General features: G+C 42.6%; 1 long non-coding RNA gene across 10 annotated transcripts in view; it reads right to left on the bottom strand.

The window, feature by feature from the left end:
* Nucleotides 1-23,491, bottom strand: part of LOC147360998 (uncharacterized) — a 130,046-nt gene that overhangs the window by 99,620 nt on the left and 6,935 nt on the right. For 6 of the 10 annotated variants that reach the window (XR_015139597.1, XR_015139594.1, XR_015139596.1 and 3 more), the window contains exons 2-4: nucleotides 18,558-18,668; nucleotides 16,228-16,458; nucleotides 15,060-15,194 (exon numbers count right to left, since the gene is read on the bottom strand). This is a non-coding gene — a long non-coding RNA (uncharacterized LOC147360998). The remainder of the gene's footprint in view (nucleotides 1-15,059; nucleotides 15,195-16,227; nucleotides 16,459-18,557; nucleotides 18,669-23,491) is intronic. The other 4 variants (XR_015139601.1, XR_015139599.1, XR_015139600.1 and 1 more) reach the window with 1 other exon arrangement.

Genomic DNA, 23,491 nt, shown 5'->3' on the forward strand with positions numbered 1-23,491 from the left:
CAGGAGCCTGGTGGGCTACAGTCCATAGGGTCACAAAGAGTTGGACACAACTAAAGTGACTTAGCACATACTCAGTTGTATACAGCTCTCATTTCTTAGCATGAGTTCAGCCATTATTAGTAAATCCTTCTGTTGGGTTTATAAGACACCTGCTCCCCTCCTAGAAGGGCTGGATAGATTCTTATGGGCTCTTCCCTAGAGGCCTCTGATTATTTAACTAGTACATTTCATTTAAAATCACAGATATTTCTCTGAGCCCACCCAATTTATGTCTCCCTCTGCATACAGCAGCTGCCTCCTAAGGAAGGAGATGCGGGTTCAATCCCTGGGTCAGGAAGATCCTCTGGAGAAGAAAATGGCAACCCACTCCAGTATTTTTGCCTGGGAAATCCTACAGAGGACAAAGGAGCCTGGTGGGCCACAGTCCATGGGGTTGCAAACAGTTGGACACAACTGAGTGACTAAACAGCCACTGTATATAGCACTAGTTATATATGTATCTGTATGTTTCTTTTTTAAAATATTTATTTTGACCACAGTGGGTCTTCACTGCTGCATGCGGGCTTTCTCCAGTCGCAGCGTGCAGGCTTCTCGTTGCTATGGCTTCTCTTGTTGTGCAGCACAGGCTCCAGGTGCTCGGGCTTCAGTAGTCCAGCGCGTGGACTCAGTAGTTGTGGCATGTGGGCACACTGCTCCACAGCACGTGGGATCTTCCTAGACCCAGGATTGAAACCATGTCTCCTGCATTGGCAGGTGAATTCTTTACCAATGAGCCAACGGGGAAGCCCTCTGCATATTTCTTAGTGTTTAAATATATTGATGTAATTTGGTCCCATATTCCAAGCAAAAAACTTTACCAGATACTATGGGGACACAGTGTATACACAACACATTATTCTTACCCCAAAGGGCTAACCATCAAGTAAGATGAAAGACACAGTAAGTCAAGAGTTAAATAATGATGAAGCAATTAAACATTAGCTTGGTCCTGGTGTAGCTGCTATGGGAATCAGAGGAAGAAATCCCACTAGGACTGGGTGTTCTTCTGTGGTTTCTTTCCTACATGCAGGAAGTTGTAATAATTTTCTTACTAAGTCTTGCAGGACATTTTGGGTGTAGCCCCTTCACCTACACTCAAAAATGGAAGTTTAGGTGTTGGGCATGAGTTGTGATGCTCCATCCTCCAAACGTGGAGAGGGTGTCGGGGAGAAGGTCATTGACCTCTAGAGACCCAAGAACTAGCACCTTTGCACACATGCATGCTAAGTCGCTTCAGTCGTGTCCGACTCTGTGCGACCCCATAGACGGCAGCCTACCAGGCTCCTCTGACCCTGGGATTCTCCAGGCAAGAACACTGGAGTGGGTTGCCATTTCCTTCTCTAATGCATGCATGCATGCTAAGTCATTTCAGTCATGTCTGACTCTGTGTGACCCTATGGACAGCAGCCCACCAGGCTCCTCCATCCACAGGACTCTCTAGGCAAGAATACTGGAGTGGGTGGCCATTGAGAGGAATTTAAATCAGAACCCTGTAGAATCTCAATCCCCAACCTTTTTTGCATCAGAGGCTGGTTTCATAGAAGACATTTTTCCCACAGATGGGGTAGGGGAATGGTTTTGGGATGATTCAAGTGCATTATATGTTCCATGCACTTTACTTCTATTATTATTACATCAGCTCCACCTCAGATCATTAGGCATTGGATCTGGAGGTTAGGAACCCCTGCTGTAGAACATCCAATCAGAAATTCCATCCAAAGAGGCTAGAAGTAGAGAAAGAGAAGAGATGGAGAGAAAATATAGGTATGAGGGTGGCCACTGGCTAGAATGCAAAGAAGCCAGGATAAGTGAAACCAGAGGATAGGCACAGAGTTTAGGAACATTCCCCATGTCAAAGACAAAAGCTGCAGTAGCTTTTATTAAAAAGAATTGCACCTACGAGTTTTAGTGGGCTGAGTCATCAAAGGGTTCACTGAATGTAGACATCGCCTCCCACCAGGTGTGACCCTTTCCCATCAAGAAGGAGGGATGCACTCTTCCCAGGGTCAACCCTAATGCATCCTAGCACATTTCTAAGGTGAAAGAGGAGTTCCCATGCCTATGTCTCTGACTGATTTTAGTGCCATTGGATGCTCAGAACCTCTTCCAGCACACACTCAGGGATCTCAAGTGGAGAAGGGAGTCTGGGTCTTAGTGATCTAGATGAACATCAACAGAATGCATGGAGGTCTGAAGACCTTGAAGACAGCATCTCCTGTTACTCTGGAGACCCAGAAGTTGCGGTCTTCTAGCAGCTGGCTCGAGCAGAATTACATTGTGTCTGGAGGCCAGCCCAGACTCACAAATCCCCCCCGAGTCTAGCATTAGTTCTAAAACTCCTTATATGTATATGCTGACAGCTTCCTTAATACTGACCAGCTGTTAGGGTAACAGTAGTGCCAGGGATGACAAAGGAGCAGCAGAAGTGGAACACTGATGGATACCAAAGGGAGGATTCTGGCCAGTGAGGCATGGTGAGTCATTACAACTGAATTCTGTTGTGAATACAAAGAGCCCACGTCTTTTTCAGCAAGAGGTGCTACTCTGGAGTTCTCACTTGCATATTAACTGATGCAAGCCATGTGGCTGATGGTCTGTGTAGAGTGGGCAGATGGAACCAGAAGGTCTAGGACAGTCAGCTGTTTGGTCTGACCACAGAATCACCTGGGATATTAACACTACAGATGCTTGGGACCCATCCTTGACCTACGGAATCAGAATATTCAGGGGTAGAGCCTTGGCGCACATGCGTTTTCAAACTCCCCAAGTGATTCTCAGGCATAGCTTGGGTGGAGAACTACTATTCTTGAACAGTGCTCTACAAAATTAGGGTACAAAATGAGGACTGAATTCTGGTATTATGCAGTCAGCTAAACTGTGGAGATATATGGGGCCAGGAAATCCATGATCAAATGTGGTAGGTAGCAGAAGATCTTAACAAAAAGAGTGACAGCTGTTGATCCAGTGGTGAGTAGATAAATATACCTTTACCATGTGGCTAGAAGGCAAGTATTGGGTTAGCCAAAAAGCTCATTTGGCTTATTTCATGACATGTTACAGAAGAACCCAAATGAACTTTTTGGCCAACCCAATACTTAATTCTGTGTGAGATTATCTCCCTTTAGGTGGTACCAGGGAAAGAATAATACATTTTGGTCTGTGCTCAAGCGCTTCCCCAAGAATATTATTTCAATTATCTTTCTTGGAAAAGAAGAGAAAGTTACAGTGGACATGGTTAAAATTAGGTATCAATAATCTTTTGAAATATATCATTAAGCATAAAGAACCTTCTTCTGGTCATCTTGAGCTAGCCAGATACATCTTTTATCCCTAAGTATTTAATTCCCTAAGTTAAATAAGGTGGTACCAACAAGATTTGAATCACTGCTCTTCTGAATGGATTTGACTGAGTAAATAAGTCCATGGCTTATACATACTTGCCATCAGAACAAGAACCAACAGTGGAAACAAAGCTTAACTCTGATAATAATGGGAGGAGAGGGGAAGGAGGAGAAGCAGAACAGCTCTAAGAAATTAAAGCTCTTTGACAAGGGAGATGACTGCAGGGAGGATTAGCTGAGAGTCATCTTCTTCTGAAGAATATCCCCATAGGAAAGAAAAGGAAAAAATGTAATCTCAGTACCCAGTCATGCCAAGGTACAAGGAGATTATTAACCTTTGCCAGCCACCTACATCCCCACCCATGAAAACACCCTCCTTGTGAGCTCTGGTAGAAGAACAGCTCATTGACAGTTTATTGTTGCCACCACATCCTTCTTTGTCAGTAGGTCGAACTGCATTTCAAAGTTCCTGATGTTGACTGCTCAATTTGATCAAGACAAGAACAGGTTCCAATGGTTCAGATTCTAACCAACTCAGTCAATCAATCCATGGACTTGTCCATGAGTTGGCAGCATAATATAATGTCATAACAGATAGAAGGCCACTCAAAAAGGTGGATCACATTTTACATTTTGAATGGGATCAGGGGTCAGCTGGGGTACTGCCATTGCACCGGCAGAGGACATGGGCTCAGCCTCCCTAGGTGGCTGTGTAGGACAATCCTTCATCCATATTTTTTTTTTTCTTTTGCACCGTCCAAATTCCATGACTGCCTCTTCATTTCAGGCAGGGGCCATGATACATAAGCTATCACTGAGAGTTATCTCATCACAAAGTTTTGGGGCTAAAAGGACTCCCTGTGAGGACACTTAGTCAACAGATATTTGGGCTACCAAGTATATCAGAGTTCCCTGGAGAACAGAACCACTAGGATATACTGCGTGTGTGTAGATAGCGTGTACACAGGAGAGTGAGAGCAGTGTAGTGAGATGGAAAGAGATGTATTTTAAGGAATTGGCTCACACAATTATGGAGGTTAGCAAGACCAAAATCTGAAGGGTGGGCTCACAGGCTGGAGACTCAAGAAAAAAATCAGTGTTGCAGTTGAAGTCCAAAAGCTGTCTGCAGGCAGAATTCCCTCTTACATGGGGGAAGTCAATCTTTCATTCTATTCAGGCCTTCATCTGATTAGATAAGGCCCACCCACATGAGGGAGGGCAATCTGTTTTACTCAAAGTCCACCCATTTAAATGTTAATCTCATGCATAAACACCCTCACAGACACACCCAGGTTAATGTTTGACCAAATATCTGGGCACTACAGTCCAGCTAAATGGACACATAAAATGAACCATCACAGTGCCAAATGGGTACCCTAATCAGCCTAGAAGACCATTGCTCCTCAAGCATCAGAGAGTATCAGGTACAAGAAGTCAGTAGCAGGGGTGTCCTTCCCCAGGTTGTAGGGTGGTGGCTAAAAGAACTAGGTATAGATAGACCCCAAATCCTTAAAACACCACCTGGCCAAAATGGGAGTCATTCTCTCTGAAAGTCACAGTGTTAGAAAGAATGAGAGAGACTAACACTGCCATCTGAATAGACTCCTTATTTCTAGCACACATTAGCACAGGGTTCTGAATAAGGATGGAGAGATGTGTCATCTTCTCAATGAGTTGGAGCAAAGCATCATCTCTATTAGAGTGAGGCCAAGAATGGACTCTTGCATACTTCAAACCCCACTCTGCTGGAATACTGGCTTTTCAATGCTTTGAGGGCTATATCCCAGGCTTTTGTTTACCATTTGTTTTCCCAGAAGTCAAATTAAAATCTCTCTGGAAAAACTCTTAAGAGTAACACTGTGGATCATGTCCACCTTTATGAGTTTCACAGGACTACACATGAATAGGAGAGTCTATCCTGTAGAAGATTTTGGTAGAAGACTATTGTGTCTCAATCCAGGGCAGTTAAGGTCACCACTGTCTCTCTACTGAAGTGACCCATCCAAAGCCAGTAACAGGCTTCCCAGGTGGTGCTAGTGGTAAAAAATCTGCCTGCCAATGCAGGAGACATAAGAGATGCAGGTTCAATCCCTGGGTCAGGAAGATCCCCTTGAGGAGCTAATGGCAACCCACTCTAGTATTCTTGCCTGGAGAATCCCATGGACAGAGGAGTCTGGCAGGCTACAGTCCATGGGGTTGCAAAGAGTCAGACACGACCGAAGCAACTTAGCATGCATGCACAAAGCCAGTAAAACCAACAGGAGAGCAGAGAACCCATTATTGCTGCTGCTGGTGAGCCACCATGAGGGGTCTTGTCATACCCTGAAGATTTGGAAGTTCTGAGTTCCAAGTTTGCTTGCACTGACAAACCCAACCAGTGATCTAAAGAACTTACATGATGTGAAGTAAATCAGACCAAGCCTAAGAGAAGTGAGTTGAAGGACAATATAACCGATCCCCCATCTCGCTACCCAGCAGGCTGTAGACCCCTGAGACCAGGGTCTTGGTTTTGTTCTCTGTGGTGTCCCCATAATCTGGCACATAACAACCTCTGCTCAGGAAACTTTTGTAGACTGACTGATTGCTAATTAAATCAAGTCCAAAGCAATCTTTTTGTAAGCATGAACACGTATCATCACAGTGGTCAAAAAGGAGTGGGATTTTTTTTGTAGGAAAATTGGAATGATCTCAGAGTGATACATTTTTGAAATGAATTCATTTATAAAATGGCCACTGTCTCTGCCTGTCTAATTGGCCCTCTGTAAAATGAGACTGGGGAATGGCATATTTACTTAGCACCCATACCACACTTGGGGGCACATGTGATAGTTAAAATTTGGCAGGGTAGTGACACCTAAATTACTCATTCATAACAACCCTTTTCCTTCCTAGCAGAGAGACAGCATCCTAGAGGATTCTACCAGGCTGTTTAATCTGTCTGGATTTTTAACTTGTTGGTGGCAGAGACGGCATCTTATCCCCAAACCTACCCCACTGCTTGACATCTAGAGAGTCGATGCTCAGATGATGACCATCAAATGCTTATATTTTTAATGTTTTTTTGCCCAGTAAGGAGACTGGAGCATGGGGGAATTTCAGGAAGCCTGTGATAATAGAAAGTTGGTAACACAAAGTTGGTGCACAAAGCTGATTACGAGGGAATATCAGAAAGAATTAAAAGGGTTAACAGGATATTGACAAGGATATGTAAGGATGGGCATGATAAAGGACAGAAATGGTAAGGACCTAACAGAAGCAGAAGAGATCAAGAAGAGGTGGCAAGAATACACAGAAGAACTGTACAAAAAAGGTCTTAATGACCTGGATAACCACAGTGGTATGGTCACTCACCTAGAGTCAGACATACTGGAGTGTGAAGTCAAGTGGGCCTTAGGAAGCATTACTACAAACAAAGCCAGTGGAAGTGATGCATTCCATCTGAGCTATTTCAAATCCTAAAAGATGATGCTGTCAAAATATTGCACTCAATATTTCAGCAAATTTAGAAAACTCGGTAGTGGACACAGGACTGGAAAGGTCAGTTTTTATTCCAACCCCAAGGAAGGGAAAGTGTTAGCTGCTCAGTCATGTCCGACTCTTTGCGACCCTGTGGAATGTCCATGGAATTCTCCAGGTACGAATACTGGAGTGGGTTGCCCTTCGCTCCTGACCTAGTGATCGAACCCACGTCTCTTTCATCTCCTGCATTGGCAGGCATATTCTTTACTGCTGTGCTACTTTACTGCTTTGAAAGCCCTGGCCCCAAAGAAGGGCGATGCCAAAGAATGTTCAAACTACCATACAACTGTGCTTATTTCACATGATAGCAGGATAATGTTCAAAATCCTTCCAGCTAGGCCTCAGCAGTACATGAACAGATAACTTTCAGATATGCAAGTTGGATTTAGAAAGGGCAGAGGAACCAGAGATCAAATTGTCAACATCCATTGGATCACAGAACAAGCAAGGAAATTCCAAAAAAATCTATTTCTACTTTATGGACTATGCTAAAGCCTTTGACTGTGTGGATCACAGAAAACTGTGAACAGTTCTTAAAGAGATGGGAATACCAGGCCATCTTACCTGCCTCCTGAGAAATCTGTATGCAGGTCAAGAAGCAGAAGTTAGAACAATGGACTGGTTCAAAATTGGGAAAGGAATACGTCAAGGCTGTATATCATCACCTTACTTAATTTAACTTATATACAGAGTAAAAAGTGTGAAAGTCACTCAGTCGTGTTTGACTCTTTGCAACCCCGTGAACTATACAGTCCATGGAATTCTCCAGGCCAGAATACTGGAGTGGGTAGCTGTTCCTTTCTCCATGGGATCTTCCCAACCCAGGGATCAAAACCAGGTCTCCCACATTGCAGGAGGATTCTTTATCAGCTGAGCCACCAGGGAAGCCCTATGTGCAGAGTACATCATGCAAAATTCTGGGCTTGATGAAACACAAGCTGGAATCAAAACTACTGGGAGAAATATCAGCAACCTCAGATATGCAGATGATATCATTCCAATGGCAGAAGGCAAAGAGTAACTAAAAAGCCTCTTGATGAAGGTGAAAGAGGAAAGTGAAAAAGCTGGCCTGAAGCTCAATATTCCAAAAACAAAGATCATGGTATCCAGTCCCATCACTTCATAGCAAACAGATGTGGGAAAAATGGAAACAGTGACAGACATTTTTAGGCTCCAAAATCACTGTGGATGGTGACTGAAGACATGTAATTAAAAGATGCTTGCTCCTTGGAAGAAAAGCTATGACAAACCTAGACAGTGTACTAAAAGAGCTTAGACATCACTTTGCCAACAAAGGTGTGTATAGTCAAAGCTATGATTTTTCCCAGTAGTCATGTATGGATATGAGAGTTGGACTGTAAGGAAAACTGAGCAGCTAAGAACTGATGCTTTCAAATTGTGCTGCTGGAGAAGACCCTTGAGATTCCCTTGGAGTGGAAGGAGATCAAACTAGTCAATCCTAAAGGAAATCAACCCTGAATAATCATTGGAAGGACTGATGCTGAAGTTGAAGCTCCAATACTTTGGTCACCTGAGGCAAAGAGCAGGCTCATTGGAAAAGACCGTGATGCTGGGAAAGATTAAAGGCAAAAGGAGAAGGGGGCAGCAGAGGATGAAATGGTTGGATAGCATCACCAACACAATGGACACGAGTTTGCAGAAACTCCAGGATTTAGGGAAGTACAGGGAAGCCTGGCATGCTGCAGTCCATGGGGTCACACAGAGTTGGCCACACAACTTAGCGACTGAACGACAACAGGATATTGACAAATAGAGCAACACCCAAGGAGAATAACTAGAACATTAAGTAGGTGCCGGTGGTTCCCTGGCAGTCCAGTGGTTAGGACTCTGAATTTTCACTGCTGAGGGCCCAGGTTTGATCTCTACTTGACAAACAAAGATCCCACAACCCACATGGCAAAATAAATAAGCTAATGCATCTCACAACTCAAACAATTCCACAAGGACTTTGTCTTGAGGCAATTCTCATAGTTTGGGATGTGAAAAAGTACTTTATATACATTTCTCGTTAAAAACAAACAAACATGTAAAGATAGGTAACCAGGCCATGAATAAGTCTTTATACTACCAGGATGTTGAATAGATTCTGATTTATATGAAAGGATATAGAGTAAGAGGTTAGGTCTTACAGAGCTTCAAAGAATATGGAAGGTAGAATTCCCAGTTTTAAAGAGCTTACATATTATACTTTTTTTTTTTTTTTTTTTTGCCTGTTGAGGCACTTTATTTGCACAGATGTTTTACATCCTTAGCAAAAGAATCACAGGATTTTCCCCCCTGTGTGTTTTTGTGTTGCTTCTTCATGGTCCATGATGCAAGCCGAGGCCATCAGTACAATGAAACCAGACTGATACGACAGGATCAGGTCATTCTGCCCTTTTTCTAGATCTCTGAGATGCACATCAAATCTGGGGCTGATGCACATAAAATTTGGGCACGCCACACTTGCTTCACCTGCCTGTAAGGTTCCCAGCAATTTTCACAACTCTGTGATCATCAGTGATTTCACACTCGCCAAGGCAACCATGCTTCACCATCAATAACTAGAAACCAGATGATGACAGGACAGCCTAATAAGAACCTGGGGTTTGCCTCTCTTGCTGGCACTGTTGATACTGTTGAGAGCATCAGCCAGACCTTCCTGCGCACCATGATGGCCATATGGAAAGATGGCGGAAAGCTACACTTTTTCCTTAACAATAACCTGGACCAAGTGTTATAGCAAGAAATAAAAATAATCAGGGATTATTATCTGCTCAGATAACTGATATGTATAATTATATATATAATCTTTAAATATCTAAAATATCATGTTATATACAAATATATATTACAAACATTATTCTCTTTCATAAATCAAGTCATAGGTTAAAACCCCACAGGTAAACAACAAGGTCCTACAATATAGCACAGGGAACTATATTCAATATCTGGTGATAAACCATATGGAAAAGAACATGAAAAAGAATGTGTGTGTGTGTGTGTGTGTGTATATATATATATATATATATAACTGAACCACTTCTCTGTGCAGCAGAAATGAACACAACACTGTAAATCAATACTTGAATAAAATAAATTTTTAAAATAAAAATTCAAACTTAAATCAACCTTGAATATTTACTGGAAGGGCTGAAGCTGAAGCTCCAATACTTTGGCCACCTGAGGCAAAGAGCCGACTCATTGGAAAAGACCCTGATGCTGGGAGGGACTGGGGGCAAGAGGAGAAGGGAACAACAGAGGATAATATGGTTGGATGGCATCACTGACTCAATGGATGCGAGTTTGAGCAAGATCTGGGAGATGGTGAAGGACAGGGAAGCCTGGCATTCTGCAGTCCATGGAGTTGCAAAGAGTTGGACATGACTGAGTGACTGAACAACAACAAAAACCCACAAATATACTGTCATCTTATAATAGGAATGGAGGGATTTACTACTTTCAAATGAGTAAGCCTTAAAGTTTTCATCATATTGAATGCTGCCGAAAAATCTCCAGCTCCTCTCAGAACCCACTCATCCCATTATAACTATAAAGTGGACCCATTATTAATGACTGTATTTTCATTCTTGCAGGGCAATGAATCTCAACGATTGAGGTGCATGAATACTTCAAGGAGCTCATGAAAAGTGTGGACTTTTCTCCCAAGAAAAATGCTTTATATTTTACTTCATTGTAGATGATTTTTGTTTGCAAAGATCCACTACTTCAAAGGTGTATAGCTGTGTTTTTCATGTAAAAATTAATGTATGCTGCTGCTACTGCTAAGTCGCTTCAGTCATGTCAGATTCTGTGCGACCCCATAGATGGCAGCCCACCAGGCTCCCCCATCCCTGGGATTCTCCAGGCAAGAATACTGGAGTAGGTTGCCATTTCCTTCTCCACTGCATGAAAGTGAAAAATGAAAGTGAAGTCGTTCAGTTGTGTCCGACTCTTAGCAACCCCATGGACTGCAGCCTACCAGGCTCCTCCGTCCATGGGATTTTCCAGGCAAGAATACTGGAGTGGGGTGCCATTGCCTTCTCCAATTAATGCATACTTCCTGAAATAAGGAATAAGTGCGTCCCTGGTGGCTCAGATGGTAAAGCATCTGCCCACAGTGTGGGAGACCGGGTTCGATCCCTGGGTTGGGAAGATGCCCTGGAGAAGGAAATGGCAACCCACTCCAGTACCCTTGCCTGGAAAATTCCATAGACTGAAGAGCCTGGTAGGCTACAGTCCATGGGTTCGCAAAGAGCCAGACACGACTGAACGACTTCACTTTCACTTTCACAAAATAAAAATTGAACTAAACTAAAATTCACAAATAATAAAGAAAATCTTACCTCTGCTCATGTTTCAGCAAGCAGCTGAACTTTGTTTGGCCTTGAATAAGAAGATGAAATTATAACGAGGTCCTGGTTACAGTGATGTTCATGTCGAGGTAATGTTTGACATCTACTCAATTTTGACTTTTCTTTCTGATGGCCGTAATGGCAGAAAATCCCAATACACAAAAATCTGATGAGGTGTTCAAAGTCAGAGTTCCATAGTTCATTTTGAGAAAGGCCTGGGACCTGGGATCCTTTACTGCTGTGCTGCAATGCTTGTACCTGGACAAACATCTCCTCAAGCAACAAAATGCTAAGAAACCATAAGGGACTAAAAATAACTATGTGTATGCACAGCTGGGGCAAATTCTGGACAAAAGATACACAGGGACAAAAAAAAAAACCCAACTGCTAGACTGCGCATGCCCCCTTCACACAATAGCACCAAAGCGGTGGGCAAATCACCAAAATCACCCCTCCAGCCTGACCTCTGGACACACTGCTACCCTCACCTCATGTAAGAAATCAGCTCACCTCTCCTTGGGGAGTGAGCAAAGGAACTTGTTTTTTGTTCTGCCTCCCCCACTGCTGCAGCAGGGACCCCAATAAAGCCTTGCCTGAATTTTTTGTCTGGCCTTTTCTGTTGATAAAGGAGGCAAGAATCCTGGTCAGTAACAACTGTGTTAGAAGAGCCCAGGCTTATATCAATTCCTGAGATTCCAGGAAACCCCAATTCTCTGAATTGAATTAATGCCCCATCATCTCCTTTGTCTTGGAGAAGGCAATGGCACCCCACTCCAGTACTCTTTCCTGGAAAATCCCATGGACGGAGGAGCCTGGTAGGTGGCAGTCCACGGGGTCGCTAGGAGTCGGACACAACTGCACGACTTCACTTTGACTTTTCACTTTCATGCATTGGAGGAGGAAATGGCAACCCACTCCAGTGTTCTTGCCTGGAGAATCCCATGGACAGAGGAGCCTGGTGGGCTGCCATCTATGGGGTCGCACAGAGTTGGACACGACTGAAGTGACTTAGCAGCAGCATCTCCTTTGTCTATGAGGTGACCTTAGGAAAATCTGCATCCTTGTTATTATCCTCAATGATTTTTTTTTTTTTTTTAAGGAGACATATCGTAAGCAGAGACCCTAAGGCTTAGGAGCATCTGGATTTCTCATCCCCTGGTTCTCTACCCGCCTTGTTCACAGTCCCTCAATCCTACTGGCTTGCATACTTGAAAGTGAAAAAAGTGACAGTCGCTCTGTCATGTCTGATTCTTTGTGACCCCATGCACTATAGCCCACCAGGTTCCTCTGTCCATGGGATTTCCCAGGCAAGAATACTGGAGTGGGTAGCCATTTCATTCTCCCAGGGATCTTCCCAACCCAGGGATCAAACCCTGCATTGGCAGGCCGATTCTTTACCACTGAGCCACCAGTGAGTCCTTGTCTATTCCCACCCATCAACAACCTTCTCCACACAACTGTGTCCTACGCAACAGCCAAAGAAGATCCCAAACCTACTGCAGCCAAACAGAAGGATAACAACCCGAGTGTGGTCTGAACCATTTTCCGCCAGAAGCACTGTTAACAGCGTGGTTGGGTTTTGTAATAAATGGTTCCCTTATGAGGCCATTATGAGCACACCAGGTGGGCTGGCCTTTCGCTAATTCCATTTGTTCCTATGAAAGAACACGTTCCAAGCTCCACACAACCCATAAACACTGGCTTTGGTAGCACCATGTGTTCAGAGCTCAGGCATTGCTTGCAGAGGAAGCCACACTTGAACTTGACAAAAGTTTCACCCTCTTTAGTTTTAAGAGAACAGGGCAGAGATCCAGGTATATTTTACTCCTATGGGACTAAATACATGATTTACGCCTATCCACAGCCCAATTGTCAGATACAGATGTTAACATCTTTTAAAGTTTAAAATTAAAAATGGAAGGTAAAAGGAATTCACACTCTGGAAGTGCACTTAAGCCCTTCAAATATTTTATCAAAATCTGCAGGAGAAATTTTACTGATCACAAAGAAATCTTAGCAGTAAGTTTCCATTGCTGACAGGGTACTCTATCCAATACTCTGTAATGACCTATATGGGAGTAGAATCTAAAAAAGGGTGGATGTATGTATACGTACAGCTGATTCACTTGGCCACACAGCAGAAACAAATGCAACACTGTAAATCAACTACGCTCGGTCACGTCTGACTCTTTGTGACCCTGTGGACTAGAGCCCACCAGGCTCCTGTTTTAGGATTATCCCCATGAGAGTAATGGGGTGGGTTGCCGTTTCCTCCTCCAGGGGATCTTCCTGACCCAGGGATTGAACCTGTGTCTTCTGCATCTCCTGGATTGCAGGTGGATTATTTACCACTGAACCACCAGTGGTAAAGGAAGCCTGTAATATCAACTCTACACCAATAAAAATTCATTTTAAAAAAGGAAGATAAGGGCTTCCCTGGTGACTCACTGGTGAAGAATTCACCTGTCAATGCAGGGACATGGGTTCAATCCCCAGTGCCGGGAAGACCCCACATGCCGTGGAGCAGCTAAGCCTGTGTGCTAGAAATATTAAGCCTGTGGGCCAGAGTCTGGGAACTGCATCTACTGAAGCCTGAGTTGCCCTAGAGCCCATGGTCCACAACAGAGAAGCCACCACAATGAAAAGCCAGTCACCACCGCTAGAGAGTAGTCCCCGCTTGCTGAGACTAGATAAAAGCACACGGCAATGAAGACCCAGCACAGCCAAAAATTAGTTAATAACTAAATAAGGAAGGCAAAAGCTTCTAACCATCTGTTTGTTCACTGCCAGCCAGACCTCTATTTCCTCAACATTTTAAGAGCAGACTGGAGAGCTGCCATATTCACTGTGTTATCCTACAGGGCCCTCCTGGGCCAACCAACCTAACAGGGAAGCTGAAAACATCGTGATTTGTCTCAGATTAGAGACAACTGCCATCTCTCCAGATTGCCATCTCCCCAATGTGGTCAAAGTTGAGCCTTGCTATGTAACAACTGATTCCTGATTAGCTTTGGCCTTGTGTCCTCAGAGGCTAAAACCTCCACAGAACATTAAGTTGGACACAGAGAGAATGTCCTTGGAAGGGCAGGTACACAGTCAGCCAGAATGCAACTTCCTGTCCACCTTCAGCTCCTAATGCACAGCTAGCATCTCCACGCTCAGCGGCTAGTTAATGAGAACGAAGCCGCTGTTTGAAATCTGTCTAATGCGTGATTAATTGAAGACACACAAGCTGACGTGTTGCCTCTGGCATTATTACAATGTAGTGGTGTTTTCTGGTCTCACCAATGGCACAAATCTTCATCACAGCAAGCTTTCTGTGTTTGGGGTGGCAAATCTCCAGAACAGTGTTGTTTGGCAAAAACAGGCGTGTTTTTAGCAACAAAATCCAAGACAATTGTGTACTACAATGTGAACCCAGCTGAGTGGGGGCCAATTAACTGAGCATCTGGTACATCTGGGCCCAAGTTATTAACCACAGTCTTGATTACCTTCACGTGTAAAACAAACGAATCTACCACGGTCTAGGTGTATTTTACTTTTTTTTTTTCACTTAAGTCAGAGATTCAAATTTGTCTGCAAATGTTCTCTGGACATTGGAATGTTCTCTGGATAATTCCGTGGGAGCTTTGTTTGTTTCTTTTAGTTTCTTGTGAAGGTTTTTTTTTTAATCTACTTAAATATTTAGGCTTATATCCCTAATAAAAGCAATTATTTGTGTCGGATAGCACGTTTTTGAATGAAACAAAAAGAACCTCCAAGTCAAAGTGACTTCAACATGAAAGAGTATTTAGGGGTCGCTCACCTGAAATGTCAATGAGTGAGGACGACGTCAGATGCGGTACGGTCAGAAATTGAGCTCCATGAATCCGAGCTTTCAGTTCCTCCTCCAGAATGGGGGCCAACAAAAACTGGAGTTAGATACCACCTCCTTCCCACCCTGGAGGAGAAAGCAAGTGTCTCACGTCGCGTCTATAGTTCTATAAACCAGTCACGTCAGCTATTAGAATGATAGGCACTGATTGGCTTATGCCCGAGGTACAAGCTCCTTCCCAACCTATCATGTGGCCAGAAAGATGCAAGAGGGCTGTTAAATTATGCCAATCTATCCGTGGAATTCCTGCTGGGTTCATCAAACCTGAAACACCTGAATATCCTGCAGAGGGGCGGAGGGAGGGGTGGGGTGGGGTGATGGGGAGGTTCACTATAGAAATAGGAAAGAGAGGTAGCGCATGCTACAAAAGCAACTATTGAATGCGAACGGCACCATTTTCTTAAAAAAAAAAAAAAGCCACTTTTTCTTTTTATAATTGTCATTAGACATTACAGATATTTTTTAGAAGCAGCATACTTTTAAGAGTGGAAAGAGCAAGACAGCAATCAGACAGTATCTATGCAAAAGAACAATTTTATGGATATTATCATGGTTAGGAATCCAAGTGTTCTGGAATCTGAGACCTTTGATTTAAGTTGTATCTCCAGGGACTACCCTGGTGGCTCAGTGGTGGAGAGTCTGCCTGCCAGAGCAGGAGACACAGATTCGATCCTTGGTCCTGGAGGATCTTACATGCCCAAGGGCAACTGAGCCTGTGCGCTAGAGCCCGGGAGCCACAACTACTGAAGCCTACGCACCCTAGAGCCCATGCTGCACAGCAGGAGAAGCCACTGCGATGAGAAGCGCCCCCTCACTGCAGCTAGAGAAAACCTCGTGCAGCAGCGAAGACCCAGCACAGCCAAAAATAAATAGATAAATAAAATCAGTAAAAGAAAATAATTGTATCTCCATCACTAACTAGCTGCCTGATGTTGGGTAAGTCATTTGGCGTCTATGTCTCATAAATGAGAATAACAATTAGCATCTCCATCATCAGGACTAATGAAAACATTCATTCAAGTAACTCTTCTAGCAGTAATAAGTGTGCCATGATGCTATCCATCTTTCAGAATGTGGCTTCTATGGGCAGGGACCTCACCTGCCTTATTTACTGCTGTCCTCAGTGACTGGTGCTCAATAAATACTTGCAAATGAATCTCCTTTGCTCTCTCAACACCAGAATAAAGAAGAGGAAAGAGTTAAAGAAATTAGGGGCCAGTACAGCTGGAGCCAGTTCTTGGTTGGCGGCCAGCATGAAAATCCAGGAGGAATGGGGTTTGGAGCTGTAGATCCACTTTGACTGCTGTTGGAACCATGCAGCTGACAGGGTCTGGAAGAGAAGAGAGTGAAGTGTTTGCTAAATCCCACAGCACAGGCTCTTTTTTTTTTTTTCTTTTTGAGCCTGAGAAGCAAAAGGCGAAACTGGATCATCTGGTTCAGTAACATAATCTTAAAATAAAAAGAAAAATCTGGGAGTTTCTCTGTGGGAAAAAAAGAACAAGAGGATTCAAAGGAAAAAAAAGACAATAGAGGATTCAATCCCAACCATCTAAAAGCAAATATTGTTTTCTGGGATTTTCAGAGGTCATCTACAGAAAGAGAAAAAAATTACAAGAGGAGGAATAAAACTGTGGAGATGTTTCAGATATGGGGACTCACATGCCTCTTTAAAGTATACCTACAGGAATTACTTACTCATACAGATAAACATGCTCAATCTTATACTGGTCCTCCCCTGCCTCATCTGCTGGACTCCTGCCAAGATGTGGCAGAATATTGACTGCAAAAATGGGTCCTGTTTTGTGAGAAGAAACAAAACTAAGCTAAACTCTGTTCCCAAGATAAGTGAATACTCACTTTGGAATATTCAGAGAAACAATATAAGACAGAAGTCATGTGGAAGATATAACAAAAACACCGTTTTGCATATTTGTTTAAAATAGACTTTTAAAAATATGTATTTATTTGGCTATGCCAAGTCTTAGTTGTGGCAGGTGGGATCTAGTTGCCTGACCAGGGATTAAACCTGGGCCCCCCCGCTTGGGGAGCACAGAGTCTTAGCCACTGGACCACCAGGGAATTCCTTTAAATAGACTTTTCATTTAGAATAGTTGTATATTTACAGAAAGCTTACCAAAATACATAGATATCTAAGCAGTTGCCGTATATATCCTGTACCTAGTATCCCCTGCTACGATCAAACATGAGTTTGATACATTTGTCAGGACCAATGAACCAATGTTGACAGTTAGTAACTGAAGCTCATACCTTATTCAGATGTCTTCAGTTTTTACCTAGTCCTTTGTCTGCTACAAGATTCCATCCAGAGGGCCACATCACATTTAGTCATCAAATCTGCTTAGGATCCATTAAACTGTGACAGTTTTAGACTTTCCTTCATTTGGGTCACCTTGACACTTAGGAGAAATCTGGGCAGGTATTTTGTAAACTGTCCCTCAATTTGGGTTTGTCTGATGTTTTTCTTTTGACGTGACAGGAATTTTAGTTTGGAGGAGGAAGACAAGTGTCCTTCTTACCAGATCATATTAAGGGTACGTTATCAGCTTCCCTTACCACTGATGACGTCAGTCTTCTGTACTGTTACGCCCTTTCCATACGATGCCTTTGGAAGAAAGTCATCGAACCCAGTGTAGAGAGCTATGTTCTACCTCCTCAAGGGGACAGTGTCCACATACATTTTTTTTAAAGTTTCTAATGTATAGGTATTTGTCTCTTCTTTCCACTTATTTATTTGCTCAATCATTTATATTGGTATGGACTTGTATTAGTTTACTAGCACTGCCATAACAGTGACTGGCAGCTTAAAAAATAGAAATTAATTTTCTCACCATCCTGATGGCTGGAAGTCTAAGATCAGTAGGGTTGATTCCTAATGAGACCTCTCTCCTTGGTTTGCAGATGGCTGCCTTCTCACTGCATGCTCATGGCGCACGTTCTGAGGGAGAAAGATTTCTGGTATCTCCTCCTCTTAAAAGGGCACTAGTCCTTTTGGAATAGGGCCCCATCTTTATGATCTCATTTAGGCTTATTTACTTCCTTAAAGGCCCTATTTCCAAATATAGTGTCATTGGGGATTAGGGCTTCAGCAAATAATTTTTCTTTGGGTGGGCGGGACACAATTCAGGCCCCATACCTCAGGGCTCATAATGATTTACTTTACACCTCAAGTTATAATCCAATACTATATTACTTATTTTGCTTTTCAAGTAGCCTTTGGGAGCTCTTTCAGTTGATTCTTGCCTCCCCTTGATAAACTCCATCAGTTTGGTTTTTGAGTACTTCCTTATTTTCTTGCTACAAGATACCCCAGGTTAATCTTGTCTATTACCTGCTCCCAGGATTAGCTGTTTCTCCAAAGACCCTAGTTCCTTCTACTGGAGAATGGTATTAGAAACCCACATCCGGTACCTGGGTTTGCTTGTTGCTACTGGGTATTGTTGCCTTTGGGCCCTCTCACTTCTTTCAGTGCTTCCTTGTATTGACTTTTCAAATAATCTGATATAGTGTCTTGTCCCAAACCTAGAAAAGGGAAATAGATTGATAGAAAAAGTAAGTTCTGAGGAATCAGACATCCTGTGATTGACCCTGTTTTCACCACATACCTCCTGCAAGTAAATTCTTGCAAGTTACTTAACCCCATCAAATTTAGGTTTCCTTATTTTTATTTATTCACTTTCTTAAATATGTATTTATTTATTTGGCTGAGCTGGGTCTTAGTTGAGGTATATGGGATTGTTAGCTATAGCATGTGGGATCTAATTCCCTGATCAGGGATTGAACTCAGGCACCCTGCATTGGGAACATGGAGTTTTAGTCACTGACCACCAGGGAAGTCCCTAGGTTTCCTTATTTTTAAAAGGGTATATTTAAAAATATGGTAAGGGAGATCCCTGGTGCCTAGGATTCCAGGCTTTCACTGCCTTGGCCTGGGTTCAATCCCTTATCAGGGAACTGAGATCCCACAAACCATGGGACCAAAATCATTAAATAATAATAATATGTTAAAAGAGATTATGTACATAAAAGGCAAAACAAAACATAAAGCTCATGACCAATAAATATTAATAATCCCTTAGCATAAATAGGCTACCTATTATGTCTGCAATTTGGACTTCTGAGCAAGAGATAATTGCTTTGCACAATATTTTTCTCCACGTCCAAAATCCAATGCAAGAATCAGCTGACTTATTAAGATTCTCTCCTGTATTTCAAACTTGTTGTTCTTCAGTCACTAAGTTGTGTCCAACTCTTTGTAACCCCATGAAGTGCAGCATGCCAGGCTTTCCTGTCCTTCACTATCTCCCAGAGTTTCCTCAAACTCACGTCCATTAGATCAGATGCCATGCAACCATCTGTCTGTCACTTCCTTCTCCTCTTGCCCTCAATCTTTCCCAGCATCAGGGTCCTTTCCAATGAGTTAGTTCTTTGCATCAGGTGGCTAAAGTACTGGAGCTTCAGCTTCAGCATCAGTGCTTCCAATGAATATTCAGGGTTGATCTCCTTTAGGATGGACTGGTTGGATCTCCTTGCTGTCCAAGGGACTCTCAAGAGTCTTCTCCAACACCACAGATCAAAAGCATCAGTTCTTCAGCACTCAGCCTTCTTTATGGTCCATTAACCCATTTAGTCCTCACAAATCTATATGATTTGCTGTTTGTATCTTCATTTTACAGTTGGGGAAACCCAGGCACAAAGATGGTAAGTAACTTGCCCACATACAGGTAAATGGCAAAGCTGAGCTATGGACCCGATATCTGGCTCCAGAATTCATATTCTTATTACCTACTCTTTCTACATATATAAGCAGCACTGGTTTCTAAACAGAATCACAGTGTGACTGAGCTGACAGCAATGATTGGAGTTCAAGAGAGAAATGTTAACTGTGTTTAAAGCTAATCTCTCTTCTCCCAAGAATGAGATGCAACTGGATAAGGCCACACTGTAACTAAAGGCTAAATAGCAATCTTAATATCACTATGAAAAGAACTAAATTTTAGAGCCTTTCTCTCCCTGGGATTACCATTATTTACAGGATTTGGTATGAAAATATGTAGTGGCACAACTTTTTCAAGGATTTCATAGGAAATCACTCTAACATGTATTTTGAACAAGTCCTCCTTGCAAACCAGTAGAAAAATGGCTAAGCTTAATCCATTTGGTTTAGTTTTCTCCTTCCAGAAATGCTGCTTGGCATCTTTCTTTTTAACTTTATGAGAGTGTTTTAGCTTTCATCTTCTGGTTTTAATTTAACTTGTCATATTTCTATTTTTTTGTGCATGTGCCCAGAGGGCTTTGGGAAAAGGACACATTTTTTAATAAGTCGAAACAATAAAAGCCAGAAAGGTCAACTTTAGTCAGTTAGTCACGTTTCAAGCCATCTAAGCAGAAGACAAGAAATTCACTTCCAACCTTCAGATTGTTCTCTCAAAGACTGCTAGCCCTGGAAACAGACTAGGGCACTGCTGCACAGAGAGACTGTAAGTGGTCAAGGCCATGCGCACAGATGACTTACTGTCATGGTACGCAGGAGGCTTCCTTACGTAAGTTACACAGATGACAAAAGGCACAGATACCACAGGAGGCTTGTTTTACATGGGCACTAAAAGTCTTAACTTGATTCCATATCTTAGTTACAATCTGCTAAGATTGACGTTCTCTAAGTCAGGGACACTAAAGGACACCAAGCCATAAGGTCCCTTGTTTTCCAGATCTGGGTGCGCAGTGTAGCAACCACATCTGTTTTAAAAAGTTGTATCATGAATAGTCCATTATTCTTTGGTGGATCATGTGGCTGTGTTCTTATTTGAAGGAAAATGATCTCCTAAAAGCTTCCCTACACCCATTCTTCTCTAACCACACCCTATTAGTTCTGCTCCTGGCACTGTTCTAGTTAACTATATTCTCATCAGGTTGGCATCTCCTCACGAGAACACAAGCTCCAGGAAGGGAAGAACTATATCTCTTAAATTCACAATTATATCTCCAGGGCTGGCACTGTAAATAAGACACAGTTGGTGTTCACATCTGTTGATGGGATAAAAATAAGGAATAAGCAAATAACAAAGTTAGGTAGGGCCAATGAAATTGAGTAGAATATAGTCCTTGCTTGAGTGATATTGAAATCTGATTTGGATTTTGCAGGTAGCTGGAAAAATATGAAATATAGTTCCTTCCCTTCCTCCTTTCCTCCTTCTTTCCTTTCCTTCCATCCTCTGTGGCTCTTTTCTTCTTTTTCCCTTTCACCTGATTTGCAAAGTACCACAAGGAAATAAAGATGGTGATAAATGTGGGCGAGACCGACTCAAATTTGGGAACTTTGTAATGAAAAGTTCATCTAAATTGTTTGAGACGAAATCATTTTCTCACAAGAAAATCCCATACACTTTAATAGGATCACAGACACTAGAGGGCAGTCCTAGACACCCTCATGACACCTTCCAACCTTGAAATAAACATAGCAATCTAGTCTAGGGTTTAAATCACGTTCAGATGGCCAATCAGATGCTCCAGCCTTCACCTCCTCCCATAGGTGGAGGACTCCTTCATGACGTCCCCACCTGTTTGTAGGAGATCTCTGGAGTCCTTTGCCCTCCTCCAAGGGCTGAATGAAGGGTAGCAGGAGGCCACAGCTGCTGTCTGCCCCTGAAGCCCACAACTATTACCCTTGTCCTTGGTCCATGGAGCTGCCTGTAGCACTGTGTTCACGAAAGACTCTCCTTTCAAGTCCTGATGCAGTGGGGTGAAGATTTGTGTCCAGCACTCCACCCCACCTCCAAATTCCCATGTTGGAATCCTAACCTCCAGTGTGATAGTGTTAGGAGGTGGGACCTTTGGGAGGTCATGAGAGCAAAGCCCCATGATGGAATTAGTGCCTTATCAAAGGAACCCCAGAGAACTCTCTCAACCCCTTTCTGCCATATGGGAATACAATAAGAAGTTGGCAGTCTGCAACCTGGAGAGGCCTCTTGGGAGAACTCAACTGTGCTGCCATCTTGATCTTGAACTTCTGGTCTTCAGAAGTGAGAGGAATAAATTTCTGTTTTTAATAAGCTATCCAGTCTATGGTATTTACTTTCAGATACCTGAATGACTGAAGACACAAGTGAGGAGAATGCTTACTTTTCATCTTAAGTGACTCTCTTTCCCTGGGACCAGAGTAGTGAGGCCCTGCAGCCCAACACCTCACTGAAATTTAATAATAATAATAAAGCCAATCTAATATATTCCTTTGGCACTGAACTGAAACATAAGCCCTTGGGAAACTGGAATTCCCCATTGCAGATTCCAAATTTACAACTAAGATGTTGTGAATTCTTCCCCTGGAAGTTTGCCTTAGTCACTATGGCCAACCCATCAGATGTGTGTAGGTTTTCAAGATTCTGGAGTGAACTGGCCCTAATTAAAATCTGTAAATCAAGATCCTTCATATAAACTCAACTCCCCGGGGTCTTTGACTCTCAGGAAGATTTATCCCCAGATGTCAGGGCTCTGGAAGAGCATCATTGGCCTCATTTACCTTCCTTTTTTAGAGGAAGAACTGTTTTTATTTATTTTTATTTTTGTTTAAAGCAGAGTTGTATTTAAAAGGCTCATTCTAAAAAGAGATCGAGTTGGAGTCTGGTTTTGACTAGTGGGAATTTTCCTTCAGCTAAACCAACTGTTGACTGTGCTTGAACAACTGCCAGCACAGGGGCCATGGGCTGCAGCACTTTTAACTTAAAAGTGGCTAATAAAATCATGAAGGGAAATCATAAAAGAGAATTACAAACAAAATTATCAAAAAGAAAAAAAAAAGATTTTACTATAATGAGATTCACCCTCCAGGAACCAGAAATAGGAGATCTGCAGACATAAGCTTATGCTAGCAGAGACGCTTGACAGACTTAAGAGTTGTTTGCCCAATCTAGGTTTAATTGACCAGTTTATACTAATAGGTAGTTTCTAATATTGCAGAAACACTGAGTCCAGTGGGCAAAAAACAAAAACAAATTAAAAAAAAAAACCTTTGAGATCACCTCAATTACCACAAATATAAAAAGAGACTGAAAAACTATCTTGCATTGGGTGCTTAATTTTTAAAGCTGATGGAATCTTCATGAGCATATTATTTTTACCTGGGCTTATTTTGTCAATGGTTTAAATAACATATTGAAGTTGTGGTGTATTAATGAAATAATCAGGTATGGACTCTCTTGGTCCTTGATTTGGAGGCAAGATCAGTTTTTTTTTTGGGGGGGTGCTATTTTTTTAGTCACACCACACAGCATAAGGTTCCCCAACCAGAAACTGAGCCCATGCCCCCTGAAGTGGAAGCATCACGACTTAAACCACTGGAGCACCAA

This window comes from Bos grunniens, chromosome 13 (assembly GCF_055505025.1).
Source record: "Bos grunniens cultivar Pamir isolate PY7600 chromosome 13, Bosgru_T2T1.0, whole genome shotgun sequence".
In the NCBI taxonomy this organism is placed as follows: Eukaryota; Metazoa; Chordata; class Mammalia; order Artiodactyla; family Bovidae; genus Bos; species Bos grunniens.